Raw genomic sequence first — 13,482 nt, forward strand, 5'->3', positions numbered from 1 at the left:
ACATTACCGGAGTGAAAAAGAATTAGCAAAAACAAAAAAGTTTGTTTTGTTGGCGGTGAGAAAGTCGCCCGTTTTCAACGAGCCGTGAGTGAACGCATTGAGAGTCTAACCACGAGCTAACGAAGCTAACAAACAGAGAAACCTCCTTTACGTCCTTTTACGTGTTGCAGCAGCTCCGTCGCCCCGGCAACGCTCTTCTGTTCGCGGCTTGTTTGTTGTCCGATGTTTCCGTCGTTTCCAATGTTTCCGTCGTTTCCGATGTTTCCGATGTTTCCGTCGTTTCCGATGTTTCCGTCGTTTCCGTCGTTTCCGATGTTTCCGTCGTTTCCGATGTTTCCGTCGTTTCCGTCGTTTCCGATGTTTCCGTCGTTTCCGTCGTTTCCGATGTTTCCGTCGTTTCCGATGTTTCCGTCGTTTCCGTCGTTTCCGATGTTTCCGTCGTTTCCGATGTTTCCGTCGTTTCCGATGTTTCCGATGTTTCCGATGTTTCCAATGTTTCATGGTCTTCGAGTTCGAGCCGAGACTCCCGGCAGGACGGACGGACGGCGTGACACGGACTCCAGCTGTCCAGCTGTGTCTTTGTGTCTTTGTGTGTTTGTGTGTTTGTGTGTTTCCTGTTTACTGAATGAACATCGGCTCAGTTGTTTTTTTTTTTTATATATATTTTGGAATAATTAGAAAATCCTCCGCGACCTCTGAGGAAACTTTTTTGTTTACGAGGAAAATCAGTTTGGCTTCGCAAGAGAGAGTCACACCAGCTGTGTGTGTGTGTGTGTGTGTGTGTGTGTGTGTGTGTGTGTGTGTGTGTGTGTGTGTGTGTGTGTCTCCTCCTCACCTCCTTCCCCTCCTCCTCTCTCCTCTCCTCTCTCCTCTCTCCCGTCTCCTCTTTTCTCCTCCTAATCCGACTCTCTCCTCTCTTCTCGCTGGTTCATTTCAATATGAATGAAAGTTGAGCTGATTTTCCTCAGGGCAAAACACACACACACACACACACACACACACACACACACACACACACACTAAATATTAATTTGCATTTTTTCATCTCTGCAAACTGAATTAATTAAATTTCTGTTCGGCTTCATTCACATTAAGACACCAGAACTGGACGCAAGGATTTATGTGTGTATGTGTGTGTGTGTCTGTCTCTTTCTATACTTATGGGGACCTATTTTGTGGGAAAACCCATATTTATGAGGACAAAAACACATTTTGAGGACATTTAAAGGGCAATTTTTGAGGGTTAACAGTCAGGTTTGTCTCCGGTTCGAGGATGAGGAACTCAGTCGTGGTGGTTTTAGGTGAGAGTCCAGGGAATGCAGTGTGTCCACGAGAGTCCTCACACAGATAGAGAGACCAAGGTGTGTGTGTGTGTGTGTGTGTGTGTGTGTGTGTGTGTGTGTGTGTGTGTGTGTGTGTGTGTGGGCAGGCAGCAGAAATCCCCTGGCACAAGTACATTGGTTACAGTTTGAATCAGCTCACCTGTAGGTGACACCGCCCACACACAGAGAGAGTGTGTGTGTGTGTGTGTGTGTGTGTGTGTGTGTGTGTGTGTGTGTGTGTGTGTGTGGCCTTTATTTCTGTCTAATGAGAGAAGAGTCGCAGCAGTGCCCTCCAACTGCTCCGTATTATTCCCTTTCACCATGGCAACAAAGAATCCTGGACTCCGATTGGCCCGAGGTTTTTTTTTTTTTTTTTTTTTTTATCAATTCAAATATCGGATTTAATATCAGAGTATTTATTTCATACCTTTTTGAACTAACAACGAGGGACGTGACAGAAGTTAAATATACGTTAACAAACGTTTAATTGACATCAGAAATTGCACGTCGACATATTTTTTGGCACAAACGGACCCATTAACAGATTAGAGCAGACAAATCGTTTCCAATGAAAAGACAAACATTCATCTGGATGGAAAAACGTTTATGCGATGTGAAATTACACTTAATCAAAATAAAACGTCAGAATAATTCAAACATGGCTCTTTAAACACATTAAAACTCATTAGGACCTTTTTAGCTGCACAAAATTTGATTTTTAGATTTTTTTTTTTTTTTTAATCTGCAAAGTTTGGATTTTACAGCACTTAAGAATGAGGATAATAAACATTAGTTTGTCCAACGCATCGATGGGTCAGTAAAACTTTACGGGCCAAATCAGTCAAATTTTAGCCGCACAAAAATAGGTCATTTTGAGAAAATGGAAGAGATCATTAGTTTGCGATTTGTTTGCTATTTTGACAGAATTAAAGGGTTAAAATTGTGGGGACCATAAAGACGTTGGAAAATAGTACGAAATTGATTTATATTATTAATATTTTAATTTATATTGTAGTTAACGTGAAAACGTTGTTGGCATCGTTAGCTTCCCTCATGAGGACATTTTAACATCCACTTTTACAGATTTCTGGACACATGCAGGTCAAATGTAGTAAAACTGAACGTTCCTGTGTTTTTGTGCACTTCTGAAAATCCATTCACACAAACACGCGAGGCTGCACGTTAACGTGGTGGAGTCTCGGCGTCGGACGCAAACACACACGGTGGCACAAACACTTCACTTCACTTCATGGAGGAAAATAGATGAAGAAAAAAAATCCTGGGAAAACTTCCAAAATGCGAAGCACGCACGCGGAGAGGAGCGCTGCTTGTTTCGGAGCTTTTGCAGATTTGTCTCCTGTTTTGTCGGAAACGTCTTTTACATAAAAAGTCTTCAGGCGCATTTGAAGTGCAAAACAATCCACAGACAGACTGCAGTGTGTGTGTGTGTGTGTGTGTGTGTGTGTGTGTGTGTGTGTGTGTGTGTGTGTGTGTGTGTGTGTGTGTGTGTGTGTGTGTGTGTGTGAGGATGTCTCCCTCATTTCCATCTTCCTCTCGTCGATGCGGCTCGAGGTCGAATACTTATTACAGTAAATAACACTGAACTTAAAATACACGTCAGACCGGTTTGCATCAAGTCCCCCTTTTGTTGTTGTTGTTGTTGTGTTGTTGTTGTTGTTGTTGGGGGTCAAAAAAAGTGACATTCCACAGGTTTTAATGTAAAATAGCGTTAAAAAAAACAACAACAAACAATTATAAAAACCACCAAAGTCAAATTAGTTTATAAATGAATGAAATACTTCATATCAAGTAGATAAATGTCACTCCAGGCGTTTAATTTGATTCCGCGTTATTCGCAAACAGAAGCTAGAATTTTTATTTTTTTAGGACGTAGAAGGTCAACAAATCAGAGATCAAATGTTTGTGAAATTAATGTAGAAGTTTCGGAGAAACTGCTGCGTTCAAATCCAGGTCGTCATATTCTGTGCATTTGCACGTTAATTTAAAAATGTAAACATTTTTCTGACCTTTTATTGTCTGATTCCGTCGTTTTCACCCGAAAGAACTCTCGACTGACTCCACGTTAAATAAATCAGTCGATAGCGAGCGTTGAATCCAGGAACCAATCAGGAGTGAGACGGAGAGCGAGGAGGGAGTCTTAGAGGCAAATGGAAATGTTTAGAGGAAATTGGTTGTTTCCTCGAGACAAGTTGAATACTCTGAAAATGACAGACTGTGAGTTTGTGTGTTTGTGAGTGTGTAGTAATTATATCAGCAGTCACGGCTGATGGATGATTGAGCTTCTATCTGCAGCCCGAGGGGTCCCTGAACGCACCGCAGCACTATTAATCTGACATCACTACAACCTGTGTGTGTGTGTGTGTGTGTGTGTGTGTGTGTGTGTGTGTGTGTGACAACAGTTTAAAGAAAGTTACGACGTCAAACTAACTTCAGTGTGTGAAGTCGGTCGGGATTGAAGCGCGTCACCGTGCGAGATGTTCAGCGGCAGTTCAAAGCTTCTGCAGCTCGATGTGTGCTGGTTTTAATTCAACGTGATCACAGGCGTGTGCGTCTCAGACAGACGTCCAATCCTGTCTGTCCTCACAATCAGCAGCTGTCGGCGCTTTTTATTTATTTTATTTTTAATCTACTCACCTCCGCAACTCGATGGCGGGGAAAAAAAACACAGGATTTGTAAGATGAAGAACAAGAGTACAAGTGTATTACTCGTGTAGAGATCGTAGCCCTCACGCTCGCTGCAGGGTGCTTTTTATTTTTTAATAGAATCAAATTTTTAGTTGGGTTTGAATGATTTAAAGCGGATTTAAAAAAAAAAAATTTGTCTGCACTGTTCTTTATGTTTAGCAGCTCCTTTAAACCTTCAGCTGAGGTGCAGACACAAAACTATACATGCTGTATTTTTAGCATCGAGCGCATTTAATTGTTTTTTATGAGGTTAAAAAACATATTTTTACTGGAGGAGGGAATGCAGCTCCAACAGCAGCAGCCCTTTTCTGCATTAACACTTAAAGTAGACAAAATATATGTAAGATTTTCAGTTTAAAACAATTCAAATTTAGTAGACATTATATACAAAATGTGAAGAAACAATAAAGACTTCTATGTATTGTGTTGAACATGGTCGAGTCTCCCTTTTGTGTAATACCACTCTTTACCTCAAGAGGCGATCGTGAGTCACTCGAGCGTCCAGTCCACCATGTGAGGAAGAAGAAGAGCTGTTTAGTTTCCTGTTTGTTGATACACAAGTCAGACCAGTTAGAGTATAGCTATCTTAGTTAGCTCGTCTTTTAGAAAACTGGCGCAATTTTAGCGATCAATGGCGATCAGTTTACGAACTTGTTATCACGAGGCCAGATGGTTTGGAAACGTTAGCTATAAGTTTTATACGTTACAGGATTCTGGCAGAGGTGAAGAAGGACGTTCTGGTACGATGCTGCCCCCTATTGTTCGGAGTGTGAAGTACAGATTAGATAGAGCTTTTTGCCAAGTAGCATCACTATTTGAGTCTTTCTGGAGCCAGCCCCTTGTGGCTCTCTGTGGTATTGCACTTTAAGCCATTGGTTTTGCTTTTCAGACCCGGAAACTACATTTATATGCATAATAAATATATTTTTACAGACTGCTCCTTTCGTTTAATATTCACACAAACAACAGCAACTGCCTTGTTTCCAATACTAAATATGAGAAGTTACTGTCGCAGCGAAGACGTGATATTAAGTACTTTTTTTCCTGTCAGAGTTGAAGACCTCCTGTAAGAGCGGGTTCATTAATCATACATGAAATCAAACTCAGAGAGCCTTAAGTGCACCTCTTAGCAAGTCTGATTTGGTTCTGAATAAGTGCACTTCAACGTGTCAAAGAAGAAAAATAATTATAAACAGCCGAGCTTCGTCGTCGCGTTTTAATTTTTTTTTTTTTTTTGCATCCAATGCAACGCGTCTCTCTAATGAGCGGTTTCAGCCTCTCGTCCTCGTAAAAGGTTCGAGAGACAGGAAAAACGAAACCTTCTATTCTCCTGCTGTCCCACTGAAACACTCCTCGGTGTGTGTGTGTGTGTGTGTGTGTGTGTGTGTGTGTGTGTGTGTGTGTGTGTGTGTGTGTGTGTGTGTGTGTGTGTGTGTGTGAGTGACAGTTATTACCATATCAATAGTTCTCTCCTCCTTCCACCCACTTCTTCTCTGTCTTTCTGTCGGGATGTAATTGTGGCTGATAATCAGATGAGCTCCATTATAACACACACACACACACACACACACACACACACACACACACACACACACACACGCACACACACACACACACACACACACACACACGCACGCACGCACACACACACACACACACACACACACACACACGCAGGGAACAAAACAAATCCAGTCGTTTCACAGGGAACGAGAGATTTGAGAGCAGAGAACTTGCAAAATGACAAACACACCGTTCTCCTGATTTTTTTTTTCCTCCTCCAGATAATTTTAAAAATGAATTTCAGAAACCTGAAAGTGAAGTTTGTCACCTCCCGCTGCTGAGCTCGACTCCGTCAGCTCCCAACTCTAATTTTAAAATATTATATTCTTAAAGTGCGTCTTCGGCTGTGATCAGCAGCCTGTGGCGTTTTTTTTAGAGCTACAACATTAACTTCCACTCAATGTTGGGGAATTGTTCAAGAATCGAAACCTTTTCTAGTCATCACACTTTTTCAACTAGTAGGTTTCATTTCTGCCTAAAATCATAATTTTATCATTTGTGCAACATGAGAGCAGAAAACGCCCCACAAAAAAAAAAAAACGTTTAATGGGATAACAGGATAAGAGGACCAGGGGCCAAAGGGTCAGAGGTCAACTGGTTCACAGCTGGTGTTTGAAGCACAGACTGGATATAAAAGTGTTCGTAGCTTCCCGGGTTGGAAAAATGGTTCCGATGCAGAAGTGTCTTCAGCTGCAATACCACCAAGTGCCACTAGAGGTCAGCTCCAAAAAGCCTCCGGCTCCATAGACTCCCATTCAACTTCTGTCATCAAATCCAAAGTGAATAAAATGTGTCCATCAGTTATCTCGGTGTTGTTAGCTAAAGTCACTCCTTCTTATTAGTTTTCTGGAGGTCCATCTGAAAATAATCCCTCATTCATTAGAAAAGAAGATTCAAGAAGACCTGTTTTTGGGGGCGTGTCTGTTTGATTAACAGGCCTGTGGTGCAGTTAGGTTTCCGCTATAGGTGGGCGGGGCATAGCATAGCTGGCTCCTCCCCTAGTTCGTCCAAATATGGTCACTTCAGGTTCCAACATAGCAACATGGCGACAGCCCGAAATGCCGACCTTGAAGGCTTCAGAAAGTTTCAAAAGTAATTTACTGCAGAGAAATAGATGAAAACCTCAGAGACTCAAACCAACTACAGAGACACAAAGAAATACAAATAAAGATAAAATGATTGGGAAGAGACAAAAAAAACTAGCCCAAGGAGGTAAACAAAATAAACACAAATAGATATAAAAACCACTTCAAAACAGACAAAAACGACTGCAGAGACGCACAAACTGACCAAAATCTCAGAATACCCGCAAAGAGACTCTGAGCGACTACAAAAGAGAAGTGAACCGCCCATGAAGTAGGGCACCAAACAAACACAGACGCAAAACGACTACAAAGGACACGACAGATCGACAAGATGCAGAGCGACTGCAAAAAAGGAACAACCAGAAACAGACGGATTCAACGAGAAGACGAAAAGAACACAAGCAGACGCAAAACTGAGAGAAAAACCACAGAAACAGACAGAAAGGAGTGAAAATAGACTCAAAATGAAGCCAAACAAGAGCGAAAACAAAAGAGAAGCAGGAAAAAGGAGCCCAGAGAGGCTCGAAACCGATGAGCATCATTTGCAGTCGCTCTGAGTCTCGTTCAGTCCGAGTATCGCGTCTCCGTGTCGGAGAGCCGCCGAGCGGTTTTAACGATCCGTCCGACGACGAGTTCACGTGGATTCTGGCCGACTCGTCAGATCGTGACCTCCTCAAGCAGATTGATGACAACGGAAAGAAGTTGTAGGTTGAAAGGATCCCGTCAGGAACTACGCTCATGTTGTTGTGGACGAGAAACTCCCGCGTTGTCGTGTTGGCGAAGCCTCGTTGCCATGGCGCCACAGTTCAGGCGGTTCGTGTTCCTTAAGATTCAGAAAGACGCAGCGACAGACAGGAGAACTGAAGCGAACTGAGGAACGGAGAAGAAGAGCACACGGACTGAAATAAACCAGGGAGGGAAGGACAACGAGGGACAGGTGAAACTAATCAGGAGGGCGGGGCCAAGGCCAACAATCATACAAAAAGGACAGGAAGTGAAACGACGACAGACACAAAGAGGGGAGTCGTTTCAAAATCATAACAGGAAACGCGAAAACCCAGATTTGACCTGAAGCAGAAAAGAAGTCCGAAACCAGAACAGAACCTCAGAAGGTCCCGGTGGAACTCGGTGTTGACAGTCTGACTCTGGGGGACGAATTCACGGTGACACAGCCACCACCAGCGTCAAAAGAAAACCCACCTGGTGTCTCCTGACCTGACGGGCTCGGACAGTGAAGCTCCGCCCCTCAATAGCAACTCTTCTTTCTACTGAAGACATTTAAAGGAAAAATAATCAAGCTTCACTGTTGAAACTCAATCATTTCCTAAGTTGTCGGATCCCTCTAGTTTTTACTGAATGTTGCCGTTCATGTGTCGGGGACTATTTTCAGCGGCGGATGAATCCTCCGTCTGCTGCGAGTTGCAGGTGGTCAGAATCGACAGAAGGTGGTAACGGTCAGTGACAAGTCGCGTTAGGAAGCAGAAGAAAAAGTGCTAATTGGTGGAAAAGCTTCCCGCCTGCCGAGCCCTCGTCTGATTGGTTGCCGTCGGGCCGCCACCCGCCGCCGCCGCTCCTCGAGAGGTCTGGGAAAACTGTCAAATCCTGCAGGAGTGGATTATATTCAGTCTCACGGTCACAGTGAGCGTATTTACAGGACAGGGACGGCGTCTGAGGGAGTCTGTTTCCATAGCAGCAGAACAAAACCAATAAAAACACACCAGCTTTAATGCTTTCAAGCCTCGATTCACAGATTTAAACACCAGAAAACAGAAAAAACACATTTAAATGTCTAAAAATAAGATCTCAGTTGAACATAAGTGGTTCCTTCATATTTGTCCTTCTCGCTTTCATTTTCAGATCGGTGGAGTTTTGTAGGCGGATGTCGATTTATTTTGGGACGATGACCACCGGGACCGTCTGAGGCTCTGCTCCGGTTCTGGACTCGTAGTCTTCAGGTCAGTCTGGGTTTTGTGCTTCCTGTTTGATATTGTGTCTGTTGTCGTTTCACTTCCTGTTCTTGTTGCCCCCCCCCCCCCCCCCCCCCGATAATTCACCTAATTCACCTGTCCCTCGTTGTCCTTTCCTCCCCGCTGTATTTTAGTCCGTGCGACAGGAGCGGTCTCTTGAATTTAATGATCCACACTCGTATAGATATAATACCAGACACACTTTAAAAAAACTCCTCAAACTAAATAACTTTTTGATCTTAAAATTACATACAAACACGTCTATTTCAAACCCTTATTGAACGTCGTTCTCCCAGTAAATCCATCAAACACGAAAATAATTCAAACTGATTATCTGGTTTTCTTCTTGAAAACACGTATAAACATTTGAAATGAGTGGTTTTATTTGCAGAAAATTCATTTGAGGAAACACGTTACATAACCAGTAAAATCTCAGCATTGTTTCCCATAAAGTTTGCTTTCGGAAAGACAAATAAACTTGTCAGAAACTCAAGCAGTAATGAGATTAAATGACACTCGACTGGGATTTAAACCAGACTTTACTGGGATTAGACCAGACTCATCGGAGCTATCGTGGCACCGGCGGTTTGAAGGCTTTTAGCATGAATCAAACAGCGCTTTGCCAAGAAATTATAAATACTAAGAAAAAAAAAAAACCTGAGGCGGGATGGAAAGTGCCAAACCTCTCAGAGCCAGAACATCTTCTGCTTTAGCGCTGCCAGCAAAAAAAAGTCAGGACGACTGATAAGAACATGCTGAGCGGTGTCCGCCACCTGAACACACACACACACACACACACACACACACACACACACACACACACACACACACACACACACAGGGGGTCAAATACATCAGAGTCTCTTTTACTGCGAATTAAAGACGACGGGGTCAGAGGACTTTTATTTTGAAAAACTGATCGATATCGTTCTCCACTAACTGTGTTTTTAAATTAAATTCAGCTTGAAAGAGTGAAGGAGCTTTCATGTGTTCGCAGCTGATAGTAGCGTGTGTGTCCGTGTGTGTGTGTGTGTCCGTGTGTGTGTGTGTGTGTGTGTGTGTGTGTGTGTGTGTGTGTGTGTGTGTGTGTGTGTGTGTGGAAGTTTAAGCTGATAAGAAGAGAAGAAGCTCTTTAATAGAACAAGATGACACACATGATAAGAGCTGTGTGTGTGTGTGTGTGTGTGTGTGTGTGTGTGTGTGTGTGTGTGTGTGTGTGTGTGTGTGTGTGTGTGTGTGTGTGTGTGTGTGTGTGTGTGAGGTCCGACACTATCTGTCTGTTTCCACGTCAGCGGGAGTGACGGGGTGATACCGATCTCTCTCACACACATTTCTGTACTTACGAGCTGCCACACTGGCAGCACATTGAACTTGAAATCAACCGTAATAAAGCTGCTTAAAAAACGTCGATCTGCGGCGTTTTTAAAGTTTGGACGTATTGCGATGCCGTGATGTCACCCGTTGGTTCGCAGCCCGGAGATGCAGCTTACGGTTGGCGCCCGCCCATCTCTTTTCAGTTTTGTTATTTTTTTATGTTCTTGGAGCGAAAAACAAGAAGATGACGGGTGTTGTTTATCACACTCCAGAAACATTTAGCTAACAGGACGGGGAATCGTAACCAGGAGGGAACGTCAGTGTTACCAAAACATCCCCGGAGAGCCGTCGGCGCCCTCGGCTCAGTAGCGGTTGCCAGGTTTGGGTTTTACGTTGGTAGATTTTTTTTTTCGGGGCTCGTTTAGCTGCTTTACGACCGACTACGTCTCACGTGTGTTGACCTGAATTTGGCATAAAGACCTCGTTATAAGTCATCGGGCTTCAAAATAGAAAATCACAAATTCCAGGTGTGAAGCCGAGCGGAGGCGTTTCAGGTCCGGCATCATGTGATCGCGTCACCTCGGGTGTGTTAACTGGAGAGTGACAAACCCGATCTGATCCTCTGCTGGAAGTCTGTTCATGAACAGCTGATTGGGAATTGAGAGAAATGCATTTTTAAGAGCTAACAGATGAAACGTTGGCGGTAAATGCTGCTTCTTCTTCTACTGTTGTATTTAAAGCTTCACCGTTACCGATCTCTCTTTTCCCGATCACAAATGTGGTGAAATTGCTCGAGCTGCTCCATTAAAAACGTAAATTTTTCCAGTTGCCACCAGTAAATATTTATTAACGGTTGATCATAACTATTAAAAAATAAATCTTCATTGGCGTTTACTTTTCGGACTTTGCCTAGCAACAGTGCGGTTTTTTTTACGACTTCACTGAGCATACGGTGCAAACGACTTCCCGCGTTTATAACCACGATCTCACGAGTTCCGTCTTCTGTTCTTTGTTTTTTTTTAAACTCTTTATTTCCCTTCGTGACATTTTTCTCATTATTGAACGTTTTCTTTCTTCCCGTTCCTTTCGGCTGTCGCAGACGTCTTTTCTTTTTGCGACCCGACGCCGGCCCTTTAAATGAGGAGCCGATGAAACGCGCTAACGTCCCTCTTCTGCCTGTAGTTTCTTTAAGTAATGTTTTTACACCTCCGGCTTCTCCTCCTACTTCTCCTCCTACGCTCCCTCCATCCATCAAAGGCGAGAGGAGAGCGAGGGTAATGGAGGTCATCGCAAACCGCCATTCGTCTTTTCACCACTGCGCTCCTCTTTTATTCTTCTCCTCTCTCCCTATCACCTCCCTCTCTTAACCCCTCCGACTCCCGGCTCTTTATTCTCCGCCTCTAATTTCTGTTTTCTGTTCATTGTTAGTCGTGATGGCTTCGATGTTATCTTCTTCTCTCTGATCCGCTCCTCGGCTTCGACCTCTGTTTGCACTTCCTCCTGTTTATCTGTTCTCCTCTTTGTCTGTTTTCATGGCCTCTTCCTCCTCCTCCTCCTCCTCCTCCTCCTCCTCTTCCTCCTCTTCCTCCTGTTTATCTGCTCTCCTCTTCGTCTGTTTTCATGGCCTGTTCCTCCTCTTCCTCCTCCTCCTCCTCTTCCTCCTCCTCCTCTTCTTCCTCCTCCTCCTCCTCTTCCTCCTCCTCCTCTTCCTCCTCTTCCTCCTCTTCCTCCTCTTCCTCCTCCTCCTTCACTTCAGGACTTAAAGAGGGCCAGCGTGGCAGAGAGGTTTTTCTTTTTTTCCAGACAGTAAACATTAAAGGTAGAGTGAGAGAGGAGGATCAAAGCGCTACACAGAGCAGTCAGGGAGAAGATAAAAGCCGTCAGATCGACACCCCGGTGAAAAGTATAATGACGGGAAACGAATCGGCCCGAAACGTTTCGGATACGACACCGAGACAAAACTCAGAGACGGAGAAGTGAACGTGAAGGAGCGTTTTCCTTGATCACCTCCAACAGAAGGAGGTCACGATCTGACGAGTTTGGAAAGTCTCCACGACCCGCTGATGCCGACGTTGCTTTTCCCCGTCGAGGCTTCGTCAGATGAAATGACGCAACGAGGACGCCGAACTACGTCCGGCTGAGACTTTCAATTCGTCTGCCGGAAGATTTGTTGTTTTTTTTGTTGTTGTTTTTTTTTTCACTGGAGCGTCGTGGCAGGAAACGGTTTTCGGTGTTATTGATAACCAGGAAGAGGATTAGTGACGGGGCCGATCGGGCTTCGTCTCAGGGACGTTTTCTTAATCAAAGGACCTCAAATAGAGACAAAAGAAATCAGAACCAAAGCTAATTTATTTACAAAGATACAAAACAAAACACAGAGACCAAAACAAAACACAAAGAGACCAAAACAAAACACAAAGACCAAAACAAAACACAAAGAGACCAAAACAAAACACACAAAGACCAAAACAAAACACAAAGAGACCAAAACAAAACACAAAGAGACCAAAACAAAACACACAGAGCTGTAAAATGGCTAAAAAAAGAGACACAAAATGACAATAAACAGACACACAATCACAAACAGACACAAAACAACCACAAAGAAAAATAAAACAACAAAGAAAAACAAAACAACCACAAGTAGACACGAAGCATCACCACCTTCCCGTTAACGCAGCTGTACGTTGTGTTGTTGTGTTGTTGTTTGTTGTTTGTTGTGTTGTCGGGCGGATCAGTCGAACGTTGTTTGTCTCGGCGGTCGTGTGAAGTCGCCCTCGCTACCGCTGGAAACGACTAAAAACACAAACGCGTCGGTCGCTCCTCCGCGGAAACTTCCCAGCGTGCCGTGTTGTGATTCAGGTGCGTGTCCGCCGGCGGCGCCGTGACTCACCGCAGAAACGCTGCCTTCAAATAAAGACCTGTTTTATCAATAAAATGCTTTATCATCGCTGCAGCGGTTATTAGAGAACAGAAGCTGTTTCTGTCGACGCGTCCAGAAACACTGTGGAGAGAGTTTAAAAAAATGTCACACCGCTCACAGAGAAACCGACAACACAGTGTGTGTGTGTGTGTGTGTGTGTGTGTGTGTGTGTGTGTGTGTGTGTGTGTGTGTGTGTGTGTGTGTGTGTGTGTGTTGTTTTACTTATGTTGTGGGGACCCGACTTTCCTCAAAGGGACCAAAAAGAAAGCCCTTATAAAGTAAATCTTTGGACTTCAGCAGCAAGTTTTCGGTTGAGCTGAAGGTTTTTGTTTGGGGTTCGAACTAAATCTCCAGGAAATGAATGGAAGTCAATGTGACGTCCCCCGAAGTGGTGAAAACTCGTCCGTGTGTGTGTTTGTGTGTGTGTAGTGAGGTATTTTCTCCAAACGAATTTCACAGAAGTCCGTAATGACGATTTAATGATAAAACATAAACTGTAATGACAAATTAAATACTGCCTGGCATTTGTAAAGTGCGCAGGACAAATTGCTCTTTTTAAAGGTTAGACATGTCGGCGGGTTGGTTTTCACTTTTACTGGTTT

Source organism: Embiotoca jacksoni, unplaced genomic scaffold (genome assembly GCF_022577435.1).
Source record: "Embiotoca jacksoni isolate LCO1_2020_lvr unplaced genomic scaffold, fEmbJac1.0.p SCAF_102, whole genome shotgun sequence".
NCBI lineage: Eukaryota > Metazoa > Chordata > Actinopteri > Embiotocidae > Embiotoca > Embiotoca jacksoni.